The sequence below is a fragment of the Ictidomys tridecemlineatus genome, chromosome 6 (genome assembly GCF_052094955.1).
Source record: "Ictidomys tridecemlineatus isolate mIctTri1 chromosome 6, mIctTri1.hap1, whole genome shotgun sequence".
NCBI lineage: Eukaryota > Metazoa > Chordata > Mammalia > Rodentia > Sciuridae > Ictidomys > Ictidomys tridecemlineatus.
Genome location: NC_135482.1, coordinates 194,755,954 through 194,780,270, shown reverse-complemented (window position 1 = coordinate 194,780,270; position 24,317 = coordinate 194,755,954).

Genomic DNA, 24,317 nt, shown 5'->3' with positions numbered 1-24,317 from the left:
ACATCAAAGATCTAGGTCTACCTGGGCAACAGAATTGTCCCTGCATAAGCCAGAGAGGTGGAGTAGCCACCGTCTTGAACAGGCGGTCCTACCAGAGAGAACAAGGTGGCTCTGCAGAAACTTGTCCCAGGAGTGAGAAGCAGGGTTCAGAAGGTCCCAGTACTCTCACTTACGACCCATGGTTCAGAACCAATCACACGGTCCCACCAGGAAGCAGAACAAAACACCTTCCGCAGATGGAGGTAAGGGCTGTCCCAGTCCCTGAGCTTGGGCCACTCCCTGAGCTCCCCCCTCCCCCATGCTGTCTTTGATTGACAGAGGCCTCCATTCAGCGGTTATTCTGAGAAATGTTGATCTTTATTTTGGTAAGCATGTATGATCGTTAGACCTTTTCGTTTTCCTTTATTCAACAGTAAAAGAGAGAGAGAGAGAAAGGCACAGGGTGACATTACTGAGGGCATAAGACACTTGTCTTAAGGCATCTCAGTGGCTGCAGGTTGACAGGACTACTTCCTCTACTCTGGGGGTGTTGAGATCGAATGGATGTCAGAGATCTGCAACGATTTTTCAAGTCTGGCATTTTTGTGATCTTTTTCCTGAAGAACGTTGGCAATCTTGTTTCATTTCCTCCTTTCTTCAAACTGGTATGAACTCCACACAGCATCTAGAGGAAAGCAGAATTAACATTAACACGTTGTTCTAGGAAAACTGGCTCAGCTCTCCTGCATGGCTCCTGTTGGGTTAAAATGCGGATTGTGTTTTCACTTTGGAGAACTTTAGAAAGATTCCTTTTGTGCGACTGTTGCCAGAAATCCAGTGTGAGGGGGAGTTCCCTCCCGCTCTGTGCTTTGTCCTGGGAGCAGCGGGGAGGCCCGCGAGCTGTGCCGAGTCCAGTTTTGCTTCACTAACTACATCCCAGTGAGGGCACGCGGCAATTGCAACATAACAGAAGCTTTATGTTCCAACATAATGATTAAAGAATATCAATAATGCAGGCTCCGAGGAGGACACCTGACAGCGCCACTTCCTTTCAGTGTGCGGGAAGCCAAGAGGAACTGTCCATGGGGGCCGAGGTCCATCCGCCTGGAGATCGATGGACAAACAGGTCCTTGCCTAGCACGAGTCACTCAAATGGCAGGGGTCTTTATGACATCTCTGGGAGCAGGGATAGATCTTTCTAGCGTACTTTGACTAAAATGCTTTTAGGGTACCAGACAGCAAAACTGTGCTTTGTCCAAGGGCTTCTGATATCAGAGCAGCCACTAAGTTAGGTGTTTGAAGTCTATTTTATTAGTACTAAGCCAACCGCAGAATAGATAAAACAGCTTTATGGCTTACATCTGGTTGAATAAGAAAACATATGGCTGTACCTTCCAGAAGGTGCAGCTGTAAGTTACTGTAAATGCCAACTCACGACTGGGACAGAGAGACGCTCTTGGCACTCAGTGGGGCTTCTCGCAGTACCACCAGCGGCAGGTATTTATGGTGCCCAGACGTGGGGGGGTGGCGATTTGCTAATGACCCATGTTTTAGTTATCCATGTTCTTCTGTTATTATTTTATTTTATTGAATTTAAAGCTATTGTGAGTTCAGGAAGGAGTGCCCATAAACACTTCTATGCCTTATTTTATATTCATTCCTGTTCTGTCCAGCTGTTCTCCAGCTAAATCTTCCTGTTGACTTCAGAGGGATAGTCTAAGGCAAGAGAAAAATTCAACCCGGATTTCTTCATATTTTAAGAGAGTGACTGTGTTGATGAGTAATAGATAAGTGACTTGAGGCGTGGCAGAGAGGAAGCTCTGAAACCTAGAGGTTCCAGAGAAGAAGAAGAAATAGGAAAGTCACGTCCTTACATCCAGTAAGTTACTCCTGACATCGCGGGCACTGAGCACCCGTCAAAAGCCCCCTGCTCATTTATCTATCTGGAAAACAGGAGCACTAAACAAAATTTATGCCCAGGTCCAGCGTATATAAAAATGAGATATTTGCATAGCACATGACTGTACTGTACTCCTTTATTCCAATGGACTGTCTCCAGTCTGAGGGAGTAAAAAGGTTCCGAGGGGTGCTGGGTCTGTCGCTTATGGAGTGAAGAACCGCAGAGTGGCCTCCTCGCTTCTTGGTGGTAGTGCTGCTGGTGGGGACATGTGGCCTCCAAGCTGGTTGGAAAGTGGGGCTCAGGGGGCCCCTTCTGCGCCACTCTGCCTGCCCAAGGTGAAGAGACCACAGAAGGCTGGTCTTGGCACAGGATAGGCGCTGAGGGTGTGTCGTGAGCAAGGCAGGGCTCTGTGGTTGTGGGTTTGCTTCCTGCAGGAGGGTATGAGACGGAACATGAGCAGCTGACCCGGTAGATAAGTGCCCAATGGATGAGGGTTCACGGGCGCCACGGAGAAGGGGGAAAGAGGGGTGGGCGGGGGAAAGAGGATCCAGAAAGAGGATGTTACGATTTCAAATAGAGTGGTCACGGTCGGTCACCAAGACAGAGCCACTAGGTAGGGCCTTAAGAAGGCCAAGGAGCAGACTCTGCGGACGTGTCAAGAAGGTCATTCTGGCAGGAGGCACAGACAGGCAAAGTCCTTACAGAAGCAACGTGGGGCCTGCGGAGGAATCGGGGGAACCCTGTGGAGTGAGCAGCTATGGGGAGCCGTCAGAGCAGGCTGGTGTAGACCATGGAGGCACCATGGCCTCAATTCCTGGTGGAACACAGCCATTGGATGAGTTTCAGGAGAGTGACGTGAAGTCCCTCACGTTTTGAAAGGACCCTCGGCTGTTGTTGAGGAAACTCTAGGACTAGGACTGGCAGTCCCACCCGATGGCTGTCACCGGGATCCAGGCAGGAGAGGTTGATGCTCAGACCAGGTGAGGCTGCAAAAGTTAGTAGTACCGGACTCTGGCTGTATTTTGAAGGTAGAACCAGCAAGATTTTCTGGCCAATTGGACTTGTGACAGAAAGAGTGGAGGATGACCCCGAGGCAGGTGTAGTTTGCTGGCTTTTGACTTTAACTTTCAGGAGGATGGTGCTGCTGCCAGCTGAGGTGGGAAAGCTGACCCTGGAGTGGACTCTGGAAAGATCAGTACTCTAGCTTACGTTGCTGGAAGTGAGATGTTGTATATTACTGAAATACAAATTTCTATTCAAATGCATTTGAATGAGTTGATTTAGTAAACACTCTAATACTGGCACTAAGATATACCAAGTGTCACAACCGCTGTAAGTGAATGGGCATCATTTGGGAAACACGACAGGTGTTATGCAGCCCCGTAGGGTCAGAGCTGGTCTCTGGCAGCTCCAGGCTGTCTTCCACCAAACATGTCACTATGCAGGAAGCCAACCATGTTCAAGTGGGATTTTTCTTTGACCGTTGCACAGTATGAATCTGGAACCAGGTCTTCCCATCCTTGTTGGTTGGAAAAGGTGATTTAGGTTACCTTAGTAGAAGTGTAAAGAAACCATTTGGAAGTTGTTTGGTCTTTTTGGGATTCGTTAGCCCAGAGCCACAGAATGACCATTCACAGTGTGCAGAGAGCCTTGGCGGAGCACAAGTGTCCACAGTGAGACGGTCAGGACAAAGAAGAATGTGAGGATCCCATCCTGTGAGGAAAGAGTGGAAGAATGGGGAGGTCACGGGAGATAGGGACAAGGTTCCTTGATGTTTGGAGAAACGCAGTGCGGTGCCCTGTGCTCAGGAGAGGGACACAGTTCCAGAGGGCTAAGCTGGTGGACGATTGCCTGGAGGTGAGTGGGTCTGCACAGAGGCAGGCCCTTCTCACCAGGGAACACCTGGAAGGGAACAGGCTCACCTCATGAGCAAAGGGGTTCAGCCCAGGGGACCCAGCAGGCACTGGGTGACCACCAGTGATTTTCATGAAAACATTAAATTTTAGTTTTAAGAAGAATCTTTCAAACCTAGCATAGAAATTCCACTGAGAGAAGCTGGGGTAGGAAACCAGTGAAGTCTGATTCCTAGATTCTGGTACTGGCGAAGCTCTCTAAGTGCGTCCTCTCCATCTGTGCCATGGAACACAAGACTTAGGCCTTCCTCATGCTGACCATGGACGGCTGCTTGGCTCTTCTCACCTGGCCTGTTTCTGCAGACTTCTCTGCTTACCAAGAGTCACTTACCCAGGTACGTTTATGCCCGTTTAAATTTGCTATTATGATTACATAACTTAATTAAACGTAAAGCAAACCAATGACATCTGGACTGAGAAGCAGATTGTTATTACTATGAATTCAAGAGATTGCTTCCAAAGATTGCCATAGGAGAATAGTAAAAATTGCTGTTGAATTAGATGTGGGAGAGAAAAGTCTTAAAGACTAAGGGATGATGTGAACATCTAGAAGGATTCTCCATTTAAACTGCCTTTCTCTTTCATTTTTTTGGTAGTGGGGATTTAACTCAGGGGAGCTTAACCACTGAGCAACATTTTCAGCTTTTTTATTTTATTTTATTTTTTAGTTGTAGGTGGACACAATAACCTTTATTTTCTTTTATCTTTATGTGGTGCTATCTCATGCATGCTAGGTGAGTGCTCTACTGCTGAGCCAAAACCCCAGCCACCAAAGCCCTTTTTAATATTTTATTTACAGACAGGGTTTCGCCGAGTTGCTTATGGCCCCACTGAGTTGCTGAGGCTGGCTTTGAACTTGTGATCCTCCTGCCTCAGCCACCCCAGCGGCTGGATTACAGGCATGAGCCACCACTCCTGGCTTCAAACTATACATCTTGATGATTCATTTTAAAACAAATGGAACTTGAAAATTGTACCTGATGTTGTTAGGGGCTGAATTGTGTCACCCCCCCACCCCCAAAACATCCATATTGAAGTCCCCACCACTGTATTCGGAATGCAGCCGTATTTAAAGAAAGGTAATTAGGTAGAGAGGTAATTAAATTACAATGAGGTCATTAGATTAGGCCTGGATCCAAAATGACTGGTGTCCTCATAGGAGGGAGAGAACCCCAGGGATGTTCACTTGCAGCCAGCAAAGGAGGGAGGACTCAGCAGCCACCAACCCTGCTGACCTCTTGATCCTGGGTGTCCACTCAGCGCGGAACAACGAGTGTCTGCTGTTGAAGTGGGTGTGCAGTGTGTGCCATTTTGTTGGGGCTGACTGTCTTAGGCAGCTCTTCATCACTGTGACCAAAAGACAGACAAGAACAACTTCGAGGAGGAAAAGTTTATTTGGGGTTCATGGTTTCAGAGGTCGCAGTGCATGGTCGGCCAACTCCATGGCTCTGGGTCTGAGGAAGGCGGAACACCAGGGTGAAAGGGCGCGGAGGAGGAGAGCAGCTCGCTCCATGACAGCCAGGGGGCAGAGAGGGCATGAGGCACCAGGGACAACGTAGGAGCCCCAGAGGTACCCCCAGTGACTCACTTCTTCCAGGCACGCCCCACCTGCCTACAGTCACCACTCATCAACCCAGCCAATGGGTCGGTCCACTGACTAGGCCACACTTCTCCCGTCCCCCCTTGTTGGGTGACCATCTACCTGTCAGAGAGAACACCTGACCTTCGGATTTGGGGGGACTGTGGTACTTCACTTAGCATGACAGTCTCCAGATCCATCCACTTACTGGTGAAGGTCATAAAGTCGTTCTTCTTCCTGGTGGAGTAATATTCCACTGTGTAGACACAAATGAAGTCTACACAGTGGGTTAGTGTTTTCCGTGGATTCGTTAGATAAAGGGGAATGAAGAGAAGGGAGAGGGAGGGGAATAGGAAAGGCGGTAGAATGAATGGGACTAACTTCCTTATGTTCACATATGAATCCAGCCATGTGCATGGGATCCTAATGAGAATAAGACCTACTTCATGTTTGTATAAATATGTCAAAACATACTCCATTGTCATGTGTAACTAAGGAGAATTTTAAAAAATCAGAAAATGAACTCAGCTCAGGTGTTGGTTCCCCGAGGAAGTTTCCCGTTTCCCATAACCACCCTCACAGAGGATCACACACCAAATGGCTTAAAACCACGCAGTTCCATGGCCTAGAGGAGGGACGCAGCCTCACTGCTCCAATCAAGGCCTGGCAGGGCTACGTCTGTTAGGAGGCTCGGGGAGAATCAGTTTCCTTGCCTTTTTCACTCCTAGAGGTTTCCACACCCGCAGCCCACGGCCACTTCCTCATCTCACCAGCACGACAGTCCATCCTCACGTCCCCTCCCCCGTCTCCCCCTCTGCCTTCCTGCCTCATTTTTGGGGCTGCACTGGAAGGTGAACACAGGGGTGCTTAATCACCAAGCCACATCCCCAGCCCTTTTTACTATTTATTTTGAGACAGGGTCTCACTAAGTTGCTGAGGCTGGTCTTGAACTTGCGGCCCTCCTGCCTCAGCCTCCTGAGTAGCGAGGATTACGGCATGCACCGCTGTGCCCAGCTTCCTGTCACACTTTAAGGAGCACCATGATCACCTTGGGTCTTACCTGGATGATCCAGGGAGATCTTTGCAGCAGAGTGTCTAAACTCCATCTGCAGCCTCACTTTCCCTTTGCCACGTGACCTCGTATGGCCACAGGTTCAGTGCGAGGACATGGACGCCTCTTGGGGCCTTATTCTGTCTACCCCAGAGAACTGCCTCATCTTTTGATCAGCATGCCACTTCTTGCCTGCATCCGTCTCAAGCTACACCCTTTCCAAGAGTCTTTTAAACTGTTTTAAACACGTTCATGCTATTTTGCTGCCAGTTCTCCTCCACTGTACTTTCTGAGGGAAGATGCTGTCCTTTGTCTTACACTGCTTTTTTGTTCCTAATACCTAGGGCATAGTAGCTGCACAGTAAAGAAGGTAAAAGGGGTGGAAGAATTCTGTGCCTGACACATTGACAGGGAATTTATTAATTGATGAAGATGTTTCTTAACTTATTTATTTGCAAAGTTTTGAGAGAGGAGACCGCTGACTCCCAGTATTTAGGAGAGAATTCTTTATGCACTGCAGGTAGTGAGTCTGAAAATGCGGTGCCAAGCCTACTGGTAATGAGAAAGAGCACAGGGAGTGTGGACTCGTGTTTATGTCTTCACCTTCCACGCTTTATTTTTTCTCTGCAAGGGCAGAAGGAGAAGGTTGGTGAGGAAACCTCCTGATGTTGGGAGGCCAAGTGGAGCTGAGCTGGACGGGGGCGGGGCACGGGGTACGACTTCACCAACCATCCTGTCTTACTTGTTGCTGAATTCCTCCTCCTTCCTCCTCTGGTGATCCCGGGGCTCATGTTGGCTGGAATTTCTGACACTACCTATCGTTTTCCAGGTACCTACTCTGTGTCCAGGTGTTGCAGAGTCATTATTTATACCTAGAAGTTCCTGCAAATTTATTCCAATTTTGTAGCTAAACAAATAAACACCCTCCTCAAGGTGCCAGCTGGTGAGCCACTGAGCTCTGGGTCATGTGGATCTAATCCAAACCTGGTTTTCCTCTTCCAGTTACTCGAGTGGGTATGGGCAGAGGTGGGAGAGATGCCAGAGGCAGGCAGCAGGGTGGGGCAGGGTGAGAGGTGATTCAGGTAGGGAGACAGACACCACCTTGAACACGCTGCGGTTCTTGATTTCTTTGAAAAGGTAGGCTCCTGCTCAGGTGTGTTAGGAGCATCCTTAAAACTGTACACAAGGATGTCTTAGGTGACATCTGAGACAGGTTGCTGGACTTGTCAGGAATGTCTTTTCCCTCCCTTCATTTTGGATGATGGAGAAAATCGATATATTTAAAACATGCCACCGGACTCTGCCTGGTGGGACCCACAGTGGTCGGCAGCACCGGAAGCCGGCCAGCCAGGGACATGCTAGCGCCTGCTCCCCTCCACCTGGCACCAAGGCCATGTTGGCCTTGGCCCCTTCTCTCTGCTGAGCATGACTTGTCAATGTGGGGCTTTTAGGACTGGATGCTCTCAGAATAGGCAGGGTGTTTCCGCAATCTTCCTCATCGTTGTCTGTGACGGGCAACTTGAAGAGGGTGTGGAGGCTGGGATTGCTTTTCCATGCAGGATTCTCCCAAAGGCATGCTGGCTCCTGGCGCCATCCCAGGGGTCCTGCCCTGGGAGGGTGACGGGCTGTGGGTCTTCTGAAGCTGAGAAGGCCTTTCAGCACAGGCTCCTTGACCTTCAAAGAGGCTGAGGCTTTGATTTGCGGAGGCGGGCTCAGTGTCAGGGGTTTCCTTCTTCGCTTTCAACGCTGTCTTCATGAAAGGACCTCTCAGTTCCAGATTTTTATATCGCTTCGCATCTGTTGTCCCGAGCACAGTCCACAGAAATGAGGAAGGACGTGGACATGTTCAGAAGCAGCACAAACTCTTAAGAAAAATAGAGATCTTCAAAATGTAGCGAGCCGCAAACCCAAGAAGAAAGCAAATGCTTACAATGAGAGCCGCTGGGTGTGGCTGGTCCTGGCTTCCCCCTCCCTGGAGGAGACCCACTGGCTCACTAATTGCTCCAGAGTCGGGATGCTAACAAGATTGATCGGCATCTAATTCCCGGGAAGATGACAAAAATGGCTTATCAATGAGCTCCTGCGAAGCAAGGAAAACAAATGAAATGCAGATCTGACAAATTAGCCTTGAGATTTCTGCACAGCGGGACCACTTCAGGCGCTTGGCTTCGCCTCTTGCCCAGATCAAATCCTACTGGGGATTGCCACTGCTTCAGTCTTTTCGGGATTCATGACAGAAGTCACAGCCTTTGCTTTCAAAGCCATGTTTGAAAAAATAAATTTGTGTGTTAAACATTAAGATGAAGTTTAATACCTACTTGTTAGAAACCTTTGAAGAGAGAAAATGGGATACTTTGTTCTGGAATCGATCACTAGCTTGAGTTTGACATTACTTTTATCATGTTTCCTTTGAAAGATGCTTCTGACTTAACACTTGACCTCTCTGAGAAGATAAAAGTCCTATATCCTATTGACAAAAATGTGTTTGTGTAAATTAAATACATTCCGTCATCACAGAAATACAGTTCAATGGCTTCAAGATTATAGGATGTAAAACAAACTTTAAGAGCTCAAGTTTGATATTCTACAATTATAAACATGTTTACAAGTCTATCATACAGGTAGCGTACATAAGCAGTGTCATTACATAGTGATGCCTTGTGATTGGGAAGGCTAAGCTTTCAAGGAGTGTCTCTTTGCAGTGCCAAGTGATGCGGCTTTGTTTAGGAGATTTCGATTGTAATGAAAAGCACCTTACATGAATGTTTCACAAGTTATGGTTTATGTAGTGCATCATACTCATCCATACCGACTGTTTAAATAATTCAGATGCATTACAAAAACTGTAACTACCCTATAAATCCTAGGATATCTGATTAGATTTTGTTTTACCAATATTTTATCAATATATTACCAAGTATACCCATATTACTCCTGAGGACAAAGTAAACATTTAGGTTTTTAAAAAGTCTACTTAAAGGGGGGCTGTGGCTGTGGCTGTGGCTCAGCAGTAGCACATTTGCCTGGCATGTGTGAGGCTCTGGGTTAGATTCTCAGCACTGCATATAAATAAATAAAATAAAGGTCTATCAACAACTACAGAAATATTAAGAAAAAAGTCTACTTAAGGTAACCATATTAAGAAACAATAATATAGGTATTACTCTTAAACAAAAAACATGTCAATGTTTGGGGAGCTTTGCTTTGCACTATAAAGAGTAATGCTTTAGAGTATAAACATTCCTTGGAAAACTTGGGATGGAACCACCACTTGACCTAGCTATCCCACTCCTCAGTCCATATCCAAAGGACTTAAAAACAGCACACTACAGGGACACAGCCATATCAATGTTTATAGCAGCACAATTCATAACAGCTAAATTGTGGAACCAACCCAGATGCCCTTCAGTAGATAAATGGATAGGGAAACTTTGGTATATATATACAATGGAATATCACTCAGCATTAAAAGAGAATAAAATCATGACATTTGCAGGTAAATGGATGGAGTTGGAGAATATAATGCAAGTGAAATAAGCTAATCCCCCAAAACCAAAGGCTGAATGTTTTCTTTGATATGAGGATGCTGACTCATAATGGCTATGGGATGGGGGAGCATGGGAGGAATGGAGGAACTTTAGATAGGATAAAGGGGAGGGAGGGAAAAAGAGGGGGCTAGGGGGTAGGAATGATGGTGGAATAAATTAGACATTATTATCCTAAATACATGTATGAAGACACAAATGGTGTGAAAATACTTTGTGTACAGAGACTTGGAAAATTGTGCTCTATATGTGTAATATGAAATGGATTGCATTCTGCCATCATGCGTAACAAGTTAGAATAAATAATTTAAAAAAGAGTAGTGCTTTATTTAGATAACATGGTCTTTAATACACTTACAATGCCGGGACAGTCAAGGGATTTATGTGTGTGGCAGTTCTTTACGAGGGAAGATCCAGATGTCCCCATTTCTCCCCGACTTTCCTGTATGTGTGTGTGTATGTAATTCCTCTATCACTCTAAAGTTTAAGAAGCTTCATGAAATAGCCATGATCCATTGCAGATCTTTGTATGAAAAATATTTCAAAGACAATAAAGAAAGTTTTCTTCTTTTCTATTTTTTAGGGATGAGGTCTTGCTTTTTAATCAAGACAGTATATTCTTTTAAAGCAGTGTCCTTGACATTTACAGTGTTGGTGACAAGGTCATAATTTCTGACGTAATGAGGGTGCTTTTTAAATAATGCATGGCCCCTAATGGAGGAAATGGCACAGTGGCTCACAAGCTATGCTCATGGCCAATACTTCCTGTTAAGTTCTGGTGACTCTGAGCAGGTCACGTTTTTTTTTTTTTTTTCCTGCTTTTATTTCAGAGAATGGTCAGCTGTGAAGACAAGCTCTCAGCACAGTCTCAGGAGTTTTTCACGGGCACAGCTGAGAATGAGTAGGAGGTGATAGGATTTTGATTTTGGAAACATTTTTGGATTTTTTCCAGTTTTTCAATAATGTCACATGCAAAGGCATTGCCACTGCTCTGAGGAGGGAAAGAGCGCCCCCCCCCACTAGTTGGTGTACACTGGTTAGAATCTAACATATACACATACATATAATAGAAATTCTGCAAAACATTAAATGTTTAGGAAGGAATAGAGCACTACCCTGGTTCTTCTGTGACCATGTGAGGTTCTGTGCGTGCTCTTGTGCGTCCTCTATAAACTTTGTTTTCGCTACACTTACACCTAACTCTATATTATGAGAACTGTATTCTATGTCGATAAATATTCTTAAGAAATGGGATTTAAAAATTTTCCAGGTAGGAAACTTAGGTGTTAATGTGCATTTTTAAAAGCCATTTGAACGTATAATTGACTTTGGGTGGGTAAAACCACTGAGATAACATTCACCCATCTTAAACACATGCGTAACACATAAAAAGGGTGACTTGGAAGTGTCCAGGAAAATGAATGGCCCATCATAGGTCTCAATCCATACTTGTTACACAAGCAAGAAAAAAAATCATCTTTAACTAAAGGCTGAGTTCTGAGATCTGCTTTTTGCCAGCTTCAGGCCAGGAAAACCCTGAGCGTAGCCATAGGCCACACGGGAAGGATGGAGGGAGGACACGGAGAGCCAAGCATCCAAGTCGGGTCTGCGTCTGAAGACCTGAGAACCGGGGGTGGGCTGATACCCCTGCCTGTGAAGTACTGTTTCAGACAAGCACCTCCCCAGGAGGCAGGCGTCTCTGCAGGGTGACCATCTCGGCCAGGCCCTTGGCTGCTCAGGTTCTCGGGCCCTGCCATCAGAGGCCGTGTGTTTCTTCGTGGCTTCCCGTCTCGTGTCTCTTGTATCTCTGAAAGATTTGCATCACGCAATAAACTTGGCAAAATCGCTCTTGTCTCTCCCACCTACAGTTGTACTTTCATGTTTGCTGGCTTTGAAACATGAATCATAAGACGCAAACGATGTTGCCAAATGTCTGCCTCAATTTATCCGTTTAAATGCTCGGTTAATTACTGACGTTGTGCAGTCAGTACTTCGCAAGAACTACACAGTTTCATCAGCATTAAAAAAAAACTTTCTGTTTTCCTTATGGATTTGTTAAATAGACCTGAGACTACATTATTTTACTCGGTTTCTGTGTTAAACGTAAACATATTTTACAAGAATATTAAAATCATCTGGAAGGCTTATTCTTGAGACCACTCAGTGTAAAAACAAAACAAAACAAAACAAAACAACAAAAAAACTTCCTTAAGGATTTGTTAAATAGTCCCTCTCATTGGTGGAATCGCTTGTGGCCTGTCGGTGTGAAATGCGGGCCTTTTCAGCTGTCCCTATTCGGGTGGATGGATACCTGAGCTCTTGCAGATATCTGTGCGCTCCTGTTGACTCTCAGGCAGATGGTCATTTCCTGACCAGAGTGGAGGGGGAAGACTGCAGGAGGCCAGGTCGCCTTCCCTCCAGGATGTGGCTGGCTCCCTTTCTGATGCAGCAGTGATTAACTTGAAGGCACGCAGCTGCCCAGAGCCTTTTGATGTTTCCTGCTTCACATGGTAATGACTCTTCTTACTTCTCTTTGGAGACATTTAAGCAAGACCTGCCATGGAGGCAGCATTGTGTCATATGATTCATGTTGGGGCATTGTTCTCACCTGTCTGGAAATAACCCCGCAGACTTTTAATCAAAGTGGTCACTGACTTCCAGGAAATAACCAAAGGTCAGGGTTATGGTTGCTATTCTAGAAACATATGTAAGGAAAAACAAGTTGATTACCATTTTGGGTTCAAGCTAATTTGATTCACATATTGCTCTGGATAATTGTATAAAAACAAGCGAAAGGGGTGTTCATCCTTCACCTTCTCTGGATTTATTAATGATCTCCTCTTCATTGTCACTTTTCTGAGCACTTAGAACATTGGCACCTAAGACTGAAAACACCAAACTACAAACAAGCTGAGTTTTTTATATTGATTTTAGCAACTCTGACCTGAGACTAAATAGCTTTATTCAGTTTCTCTCTGTGTTAAACGTGATCATATACATATTTTACAAGAATATTAAAATCATCGAGAAGGCTATTCTTGAGACCACTCTGAAACTTCAAAGTACTGTTGTACAAATTTATCATGTCCATGATTTTAAGCCTTTACAGAAGGAACAAAAATGTAAACATATATTGACTTGAAATTCCAGGTGTTCTGGAAAAAAAAAAAATTACTTGACATTTTCCAAGAAGAAAAGCACTCTTTCTGATGGTTTGCAGTTTTAAAGTCACACTATTGAGTCCTTTTTGAACTGCCTTCTGGACAGAGCGCTGCCTGGCATCCTTCATCACCAACAGAGCCACGATGTTTTCACGAGTTAGTCCACTTGACACATCGTCCCTCCTCATGCCAATGGGGAAGTTCATGGATACAAGCCATTGGCTGAGGCCTGGACGAGGGTGGATCACCCAGGAGATCTTTGCAGCCTTACCTGGCTGCACATGTTGCTGGTGGTTGAGCAATTCTGCATGACTTTGCCTTCTGCAGCTGGGAATACTGATTTCCTTGATAATAATAGGACACGGGACCCCTGAACATGAAGGTTGCTGTCAGATAGCATTTTAACTTTGCATCTGTTTTATGAAAAGATACTGACAGACTCAACATATTTCCACAGGGTTTGTTTGTATTGCTTCTAGTGCAGCACCGACAAATTTAAGCTAGGGAATTCTTGTGTATAATTCCAAGATATGGAGTCCCATGCACAGCATAGGACTATTTCTGAGGTCTTTCCTCTGTGGGCCATACTGTTCCAGGGCTTAAATCTTGGTCTCTATGGAGACCACATCTAGGAAAAAACTACCTTAGCAGAGCCAGCTCTCTCCAACTTTACATATCTAGCAATGGAAGTGCTTTATGTTGCTGAAATGATGTTTTCAACTACATTAAACTATGATAGTTATGGGAGTGATTAACAATGTATTTATCAATCTTTTCTGTGCTTAATATCAGCATCAAAAGAACTGTCAGTTTAGTGGGGCTGGGGAATCATCCCATCAGCAGTTTTGGTCAAGAAAGCATGAAAAATATCCTTGGCTTACTCAGGACTGGAAGGTATTCTGTGACTAGTACTTGAGCCCATGATAATTATTCCAACGAAGTTCATCCCAAGGATTCTAGCTTATTTCTCAAATATTCTTCTGAAATGATTTAGTGCAAGAGTCTCATTTAACAGTGAAGGTAAGGAGTAAGAGCAATGCTAACCTACTAGTAATCTCAGTGTAAATTTCTTAGATGGTGCAACTCAGGTGCAAAGCCATTTTCTGCTCTGGACTCTAAGAATGACATTTCTTACTATTCACAAAAGAACATGGTTACATAGAAAGTGGTAGCTTAGATCTCCAAAGGACACTGAAATTGTGCAAGAGGAGTGGTTTTATGTTTGGGAGGACACAACCATGTAAAAAGAGCACAGAGGATTCGGAGGTTGTGATGTGAGCTGGAAGATCATCTGTTATTCCCTGCAGCTTTATTTTTTCAACTTTCCCGGCATGTGGGCTGCATCTTTGTGTGGCTGCAGACATGGCAGTTCTGTGCCTTTTCCGATCCAGTCCCCAGATGACTGTTGCTCTGACTTCCTGGGTCCTGCTTGGTCTACCACGTGTGGGAGGAGCAGGCAGAATCTTCCCTGGTTGAAACTGCATTCCCTCTGCCCCAGGACATAACAGAAAGATCCATCTTCTGGCTGCTGAGCGATTACGGACTACCCCGCTGGCCTGTATTTTTGCCATGAAGAGAAATTTGTTTCCCGATGAAATGAGTCCGCAGTTCTTGTAGGCTCTAAAGAAATACTGAGGTCAATCTAAGCAGCCTCTACTGAGATAGAGCTTCAGAGATCACCAGAATTAGGTGAGATTTATTAGTTTTGTTGTGAGGAGTCATTTACCAAATGAGGTTTGTGGGTCTGGAAAAGTCCATTTGGTTATTTTCATAATTTGGGGGAAATGTGTTTGGCTCACTGTCTGGAATAAAAGCTCTCCTGACTTGTATGTGCAGTGGCTGAGCACTATATTTTGCTGGAAAGAAGAACACACCGTCTCTACCTGTCTAGTTTTCTTTTCATGACTTGTATATTGATTTATATTTTAATGAAACTTTGGCCCATCTACTAAATGTAAGTTTCTCAGAGACAAGATGTTAATCTGTATTTAATGCATGTATCATAAGGTTAAATCTGGCATGAAAGGCAATTGAGATTACCACACTTTTTGGTTCAGTGCTTTATGGGAGAGAACAGGAGCACAAATCTAATTTTATAAGGAAATTGCTGAAAGAATTGATGTAATAGAATGGATATAATAGAACAAGGTATTTAAAATTTGCATGCTCAGGTGAGTAATAAGCACTTAGAAATTATCTCTGACCACTGAAAAACGCACATTTGCAAAAACGATACTACTGTTTTTTGATAGCCATGCGTCAGGTTATTAACTTTGCCTTTTTTGAATTGGATATTTTACTATTAAGGTGACTTTACCTTGAACATATTTTATTGTGGAAGTTCCAAGTGGAGCGAATGTGTGCATGCATGTATTTGAATATATGTGAAATAAATACACGTGAGAGAGGAGAGGACTGGTCTTGCACTTGTAAGGAGGAATGCGCCCGCGTGCTGGTGTGGAGAGATGGGGCCCTGCTCTGTGACGTCAGGGGGCAGGCTGTAGGGGCAGAGAGGACCGGAAGTTTAATCACCTCTGCCAATGCACATGTGTGTCTGTGTGTTTGCTTAAAGGGAAACAAAAGTGAATATACAATTTATTACAACATCAGAGAGGGAGCACACTGGCCCTCTTGGGATTTGGCGCTTCGTTTTAGAATACATTTTTGAAAACAAGAGTGATTTTCAAACTAAAAAAAGTGAAAGTGATTTCCAAATTAAAAAAAAAAAAAGAATCTTATGGGGCTTTGATTCTTGTTGCCAGAGAGTGTGATGAACTTGGTTTGAGGGTCAGCGGAACTGGTGTCACCATCTGTAACAAAGGACAGGGAAGCAGGGCCGGGTGGGTCTTGTGGGAGGCATGGCACGAACAGCCTGTGATTCTGAAGCCAGCTGCACGTGGGCCACTTGCTGTGGTGATTTTTTAGTTTCTAGGAAACAAGCTGCCAGGTAAGCAATGACCTTGGTGAGCCCTGGGAACTGCAGGGTGATGCAGAGCAAGAAAATGGTGAACTGCAGTTCTGATGAGTGTTGGCAACCTGTGGGCCCTGTGGAGGGACTTGTTCTGTGAACTTCTGGATGGCCCAGAAAGCAAGGGCCATCATGCTGATTACAGATTAGAGACAACACACAAACCTCCACTGCTGTCTCTGATGGAGCAGACTGGGGTTGGCCCTGAGCATTAATGCTACATTTATGGTGGTGATGTCTGGTGTCATCTTTTAAAAATAGCAGAAGCTCTAAAATAACATTTACAGAGGGATGTGCTATTTTAAAGTACAGTTGTTCAATAGCACTGCAAGGACACATGAAACATCAAGAAATACAGCATTCCCAACAATTTAGAGAATGCTCAGTGGGAAATGCACAAAAAGGACAATTTTTTTTTTTTGGTCATCTCCTCCTCTCACTGATAAGATGACCTTTTAAACAACCATTCCATTTCCTAGTTGATTGTAGGCGGTTACACAGGAGGTGCTGTGGTAAGAATGTTTGTGTCCTTCCTAGATTTGTGCTGTGACTTTATCCCCAATGACAGAGGAAGGTGCCTTCAGGAGGCCATTAGGGGGTTAGTTCCTGTTAAAGGGACCTGAGGTGGTCTGTCCCTTCCACCCTTTTGCCTTGAGAGGACAGCTGCCTAATGCCATCGGTGAGGAAGAGCCCTCTTCAGACACGGAACCTGCCGAGGCCCTGGTCTGGGGCTTCCCAGCCTCTGGATTTGTGACACTGTGTTCCTGTGGTTTATAAGCCACCTGTGCAAGGCCTTTAGTTATGGCAACAGGAATAGACTAAGGCAGAACTTCCACTATTTTGTGAACCTTAACATTCTGAAGAGAACAAAGTGACAGTGAATACAGCGATTCTGTTTAGTAGATGACCCCTCTAAGTGCTAAGGCTGAAATTCTGTTTGCACATTCAAGGTTCTGAGTCCTAAAGGCAGAGTGACTGACTGTTCAGAGCCTGTCCCCAAAGCAAATCAGTTGAACACGCACAGTGCTGGGCTGCCCACTGCCCTCTGCTTAGGTGCACCTGGGCACTCTGCCCTCTGTGGGCACTCCTGTACGGGTTCCTTTAGCCAGTGTCAGCCAATGGAGGACCCGAGTCAGGTTGTCACGGTGGTTTCCACCAGTTACCACCCAGTGAAGGAGATGCCTCCGTGTGCTTGATGACCCGCAACCTTAGTAGGAGGCTGAGTGTATCCCGAATACCTTACGGTGGGGGTTCTTAGAGGTTGACCAGTTCTCCAGTCAGGTTGGCTCTAAGGGAGTCTCTGGCCAACCTACGGGAAAGCCGGGCACATGGAAAGCACCTAGGATGACTTAACAACTTTAGAAGGGATGAAATGAGCACCAGATACAATGTCCACGATGGGAAAAGTGGAGGAGAGCGTCCAACCACACCTGGAGCCGGTGCCATGAGGAGGCTGTGGCCTCGGCTTGTGGGTCAAAGGCAGAGGAAAGCTTGCTCACTCCTTCCCAGATTTCCCAGCAGCTAGACACTCACCTGCAGTTAAGGAAGCAGGGAGGACAAGTTTAACTCTAAGCTGTCTTGATAACAGATGCCCTTGGCTATCGGAGGGCAGAGCTATGGAAAGCAGGTTCCAACATGTTGGGGACAGACAGAGCGAGATGCAGAGAATCAAGTCCTGCTCACCAGGACAGGCCCCAGGGATGCTGGGAACCGTGGAGGTGAAATTGACGTCTCTCTCTTAGTGCCACAAAGGGTGAGGAAAGGATGTTGTGTCTTATGAGTTGGATTGTATCCTCCCAATTTCAGTGTTGAAGGCCTGACGCCCACCACCTCACACTGGGACCTGATTAGGAAATCAGGTCCTTGCAAGATGCAATTAGCTAAGATGAGGTCAGACTGAAGTAGGGAGCCACTCTGATCCAGTACGACCACTTTGTTCATGTAAAGTGGGGAGAGCTGGGTGCAGGCATGGCTGTGGAAAGAACGCTGTGTGGACATCAGGACACAGCCTTCTGTAAGCCCTGGAGTGCCAAAGATTGGCAGTATACCTCCAGAAACGGGGAGAAAGGCTGTGACAGATTCTCACTCCAGCCCTGAAGGAGGGGACCATGCAGACTTCCAGCCTCCAGAATCAGGAGAGAATTCATTTCTGTTGTTCAAACCACCCAGTCTGTGGTGGTTTATTACGACAGCCCCACAGATACAGTATGTTATTCAAATTCAAAGTGATGCAGTTTTCCTGGAAAAGTCCAGGGTTCAAACCTTTCTTCTCATGAGTTATGCATCCCACCTGAGACATAAAGGTGACCATATGTTTGCCTTATGGGGTCCTTGCAAAGACGAGATGAGGTCATGTCCTTGGAGCTCTCTTAGAGTGAGAAACATAAAAGGTTTGTAACGGACTGTCTCCAGTCAAAGTTTTGCAATGAGTATTGAGCTCTAAAATTTGGAATAGTTGGAGCAGGAGCTCTTTGGATTTCAAAAGGTGACACGTGTGCATAAAGAAGAGGGCCAAATGAGATGGCTGATCTGAAACCCAGGTTTGTCAATCACGTGCCTAGCAGTGGTAGATTCACCGTGTGCTGTGAGCAGTGTCTCATAGACTTGCCTGTTTAACAACATCAGTGTGGCTTTAAGTAGCTGTCCGTAGTTAAAATGCAGAGTGGCCAATTTTCATATGTGATTGTGATTGACAAAGACTATGACTAGAGGCAGCCAGAAGAATCCCCACAAAGGAGGCTCCAGAAAGCCCCATGGAGGGGTGGTGCTTGCTGGGTGCCATTGGGCACCCTCTTTTGATAACCTCACCATGCAGGTCAGGAAGTAGATCCTGGTCTTCCATCAAGCCAGTGCTGGCTGACCAATGGCTCTTTGCAGTTGAATATTACCATTTTAGTGGAAAATACTGTTCTAGAAGATATTGGGGGGTTGCACACCAAATATGTGCTCAGTAATACTCAGATGTACCTTTTTCCACTAAACAATCTAAAGATCTTTTTCTGTTTTTGTGAAGAAGAGAAAGGAGGAGGAGGAGGAAGAAGAGAAGGGGAAGACGAAAGAGGAAAAGGTGGGTAGGAGTGAAAGATCTGAGCTCTTGTTTAGTTTGGAAAGGAAAGGCTGGGTAAGTGTGAGTCTGGAGGATCCAGGCATCTCTCTGTGGAGTCTGCAAGAGCCAGAATAAGAGAGGATGTCTCCAGAGCTCACTGTGACTCACCACCCCCCAGGCCAGGCCCAACTCCGGCTCTCAGGTACCTGGCTGAAAGGCCTCATGGGTCAGAGGGATCACAAGAAAGCCTGGCATGACCAGCTCATCAACTGCACAGAGGGTGATGTCGATCTGAGAACAGATGAAGGCTCAAGAGGGTGAAAGGTTAACCTCCCTCCAGTTACCTAAATGCTTCTCAGATCAAGATAAAGATGGAAAGATGTGCTGATAACCACACACACACACACACACACACACACACACACACACACACACACCTCCTCTCGAGTTCTATAAAATAATGCAAAGATGACAGCTCTGAATGACATGTCTGTGTCCAGGGAGGTGGACACTGCTGACTGCCCCTTTTGCTGACGTTTACCTCCATTAGTGGCAACCTCGTCTTTCCTGTAACTAGGTGCATCTGGAAATATCAGCAGGAGACGTCTGGAGTGCGGCTAGCCACAGCTAAGTGCCTTTCTCCAGGTAAGTGGTCAGAGCTGTAACAAACAGGAAAGGAAGGGGAACGTTCAAATACACAGATGCATGTCATTCCCCCCCCCCCCCATTTAATATTAGGGACCGTGATAGAGAAGGAAATTTGCAGATGGAACCTGAAGGAGTAGACTTCAGGGAGGCCGTGGCTTTTGAAATGAGTCAAGGAGGTTCTTTGTGTTCTGAAAAATATCTATGGACAGCAATCTACTGCCTGCCCAGGGGCAAGAAGCAAAGCATTCAGAAATAGTTCTTGCCTCATGAAGACAGCTGGGACAAGATCCTCAGGACTTCCTTATCTTTTGGAAATGCTGTAAAGGCACAGGTGCAGGGAATCATTATTATACTGCATCTGATACCCTAGGTTTATTTGTCCAGTGAAATCTTTTTTTAATGACAAAAATGAAATAAACCAATTTTATTGTTATGTGCTAAGACTTTGGAATAATGAAATTTGAAATTGAGTTTGAAAAATATCTTACATGGGGAAAGAAAACTTATTTTTTTTTAATAATGTCCATATCATTCTACCATCTTCCCTCCCATACCGTTCTCCTTCCCTCCCCCTCCCTTTTGCTCAATCCAAAGTTCCCCACCCCCTCTGCCCATTGTGGATCAGCATCCACTTATCAGAGAAATAATTTATTTGGCCTTTTTTGTTGTTGTTGTTGGAGGAGACTGGCTTACCTTGCTTAACATGATATTCTCCAATTCTGTCCACTTAACCGAAAATGCCAAAATTTCATTCTTCTTTAAGGCTGAGTAGTATTCTATTGTGTACATACACCTCAGTTTTTTTTTTAATGCATTCATCTATTGAAGGGCATCTAGGCAGCTTCCACAGTTCAGCTATTGTGAATTGAACTGCTATAAACATTGAGGTGGCTGCATCACTGTGATGTGCTGCTTTTAAGTCTTTTATGTATAGACAGAGTGGAATACCTGGGTCAGATGGTGGCTCCATTCCCAGTTTTCTAAGGTACCTCCATACTGCAGTGAAATCTTGCAAAGTTTTAAGCCTAAGTGTAAAAATGGTAGTTTGCTAACCTCCCGCCACCTACATTTTTCTTCTCTTTTTGTTAATTCAACTCACTTTCTTCAGTCAATGGCTTTGTTTATTGTTTCAATGTTTGTCTGGGGTTTGCATTATCCTTATCTTGAAGGGAGTTGTTTCCAAACCTGGGTTTCTGCCTGGAGGCTTTGTCTCCAGGGCTCCTGACCCAAGTACACAGACTTCCACCTTGAGCTCAAGGGTTTCAGGATCCTTCTTTCCTTGACAGCCCTTTCTTGAGCATCTGCAGAGCGGGGTCTCACTTTGCTCGTCATTCCTTCTGATCCAAGCGCTGGCGGTGCGGGAGGTGGCAGGTGCTGCGTGCACTGGGGACGAGCTCCTCAGCTCTGCAGACCCTGCTGAGACCCTCAGGAAGGTTCTCGGCGAGGCTGAAGATAACAGAACTAAGTTCAGTAGCTCAGTGAGCAAGAAGTTTGAGTTGAAGGAGGCAGCCTAGAGGAAGGAACGGCTTCCCCGGGCAGACAGAGGGGATGCGCTCCTGAGGGCGGCGGAGGCGCCTGGGGTTATGGAAATAACAGTGTGGAAGTCGCTCAAATCATAGACGTGCATAAATACACGGTGACAGGCAGGGCCCGGAGCAGATGCAAAGAGACGTTTATAATTGTGTTGGATTATTTCTTCATCGTGGAGGAAAGAATGTTAAGGGGAAAAAAACCAGAGCTCCTGAGACTTTCTCAGTCCTTAATGATTGGAGTCTGTGAGGGCGACGCGCACCCTCACCAACAGGGTTAAATGGATCAATCCGCTGCTCAGAAACTCCCCTTAAAGATTTTTCTCAGCCTTTAGAAAGAGAGCGTGGGGACCCATCGTGTCTGCGTTTCCCGTAGGGCACGAGCGCAGGCTCTGCGGGTCAGAAGCAAGATGTGCCAGAGCGGGGCCCTCTATAGAGTGTTCCCGAGACAGACCGGTGGGAGAGGAGGGGGGCCAGAGAGAGGGGAACTCATGCTCTCCATTAGGATAACTGTGTATGTCATCTCCCAAACTCATTCATGTTTTAAAACAGCTTTACATTGAAAGGAACTTAAGAGAAGATGAGTTTCCTTGGGTCGGTGGTGGGGGAATGAGTTCCCTCACCGACATCCAGGTCCTGACCCTGGAACCCGGGAGCACTTCCCTACACACAGAGGGCTTTGCAGAGTGTGCAAAGGTCATTGAGGTGGGGGGATGATGCTGGTCAGCAGGGTGAGCCCCAAATCTGGCTGCAATTGTCCTCATAGGAGGAAGAAAGGAGGCTGGAGGACAGGAGGGAGGGATGGCAGAGGCTGTCCTTGGAAGGCAAGGCAAGGATCCAGGGCCAAGGGAAGCAGGAGCCACGAGCTTGGGGAAGGGAAGAGAAGGGATTCTCTCCAGACCTGCAGCAGCCCAGCTGGCCCGGCCTTTGCTTGGTGGCCTGGAATCAGCTTCAGAGCTCTCACCTCCAGGACCGGAAGGAGTAGCACTGTGTGAGCCAGGCCGCAGCATAAGCGGTGATGTGTTTCAGGACAATGGGAAAAGAACACTCAGACTCACCAGTCGTCACACTGGGATACATTTCCCATTCTCTCTCTTCCTGTCTCTCTGTATACCATTAGCATCATCATGGTAAACGTATTATTATCAGGAACTGTTTAGAGGTGGAAGCCAGGACACTCCTAGTGAAGGCAGAAATGGTAGTAAGTAGAAGCCAGGGCCATCCTGGGGAAGCCAGGGCCTTCCTGGGAAAGCCAGGAGCATCCTGGGAAAGCCAGTGCCATCCCGGGGAAGCCAGGGCCTTCCTGGGGAAGCCAGGAGCATCCTGGGAAAGCCAGGAGCATCCTGGGAAAGACAGGGCCATCCTGGGGAAGCAGGGCCTTGAGCATGCTGGGAAAGCCAGGAGCATCCTGGGAAAGCCAGGGCCTTCCTGGGGAAGCCAGGGCCTTGAGCATGCTGGGAAAGCCAGGAGCATCCTGGGAAAGCCAGGAGCATCCTGGGAAAGCCAGGGCCTTCCTGGGGAAGCCAGGAGCATCCTGGGAAAGACAGGGCCTTCCTGGGGAAGCAGGGCCTTGAGCATGCTGGGAAAGCCAGGGCCATCCTGGGAAAGCCAGGAGCATGCTGGGAAAGCCAGGGCCATCCTGGGAAAGCCAGGGCCATCCTGGGAAAGCCAGGAGCATGCTGGGAAAGCCAGGGCCATCCTGGGAAAGCAGGGCCTTCCTGGGAAAGCCAGGAGCATCCTGGGAAAGCCAGGAGCATCCTGGGAAAGCCAGGAGCATCCTGGGAAAGCCAGGGCCATCCTGGGAAAGCCAGAGCCTTGAGCATGCTGGGAAAAACAGTGCCATCTTGCGAAAGCCAGGAGCATCCTGGGAAAGCCAGGGCCTTCCTGGGAAAGACAGTGCCATCCTGGGAAAGCCAGGGCCATCCTGGGGAAGCCAGGGCCATCCTGGGAAAGCCAGGAGCATCCTGGGGAAGCCAGGGCCTTGAGCATGCTGGGAAAAACAGTGCCATCTTGCGAAAGCCAGGAGCATCCTGGGAAAGCCAGGGCCATCCTGGGGAAGCCAGGGCCTTCCTGGGAAAGCCAGTGCCATCCTGGGAAAGCCAGTGCCATCCTGGGAAAGCCAGTGCCATCCTGGGAAAGCCAGTAGCATCCTGGGAAAGCCAGGGCCATCCTGGGAAAGCCAGATTTTGGTGACCCTGTGATGCTGTCCTTCTGTTTCTCCTACCGCTCTGCAGCCTCTGCCAGCACAGCCCGTGCTTGGTGTCTCTTCCCTCCTGGGTTGCAGGTGGCTGCCCTCCTTGCTGGCCTGCTGGGTGCATCCTTGACACCGTGGGCTCTGGTGGGTCTCAGGCTGATGCACGTGGCACCATCTGTGTTTGAAATGTCTGCACCTGTTGGCGCCTTCTGCCTGCTGCCCCATGCATACCTGGCCCTCGGTGGCCTTCTGTCTTCTGGTCACTTGCCTGTGGGGCATAGAGAACCTTCCTTTGCACCATGTCCCACACCAGCAGCCCACAGGGTCGGTCCCCTGTTTTACGAATTCACCTCATTTGGCGCTTTTGTGCTTCACACCTGTTACCATCACGATTCCTTGATCACTGGTGTTTGGAGCAGGCTGGAGAGATGGGACTTTAAGCAAATGCGAATTTCCTAAAAACCTGGGTGTGGGCGGCAGGTCGCCATGAAGCAGGTTTTGCTAATTATGGGAGGAACATGGCTTGCCTCCTTCCTGTGGCCATGTGGTAGTGACGCAGGCGCCTGGCAGAGCGGGCATGCGAGGGGAGCCCACTCACTGAGTCATCTTTCATTTGTCTTCTGTCTTCCCCAAGGCCCTTCTTTCCCCTGCAATCTACAGTGTGGGAAACGGAGGCAGAGGTTTTCTTGAGGGACACAGGAGAAGACACCAGCAGTCCCCTCGGCTCTCCAAGTGAGACACTGGAATGACTCAGGATGGGCTCAAGGGGCCGATGGGCAGGAGAGAAGAGGGCAGGCCCTGAGC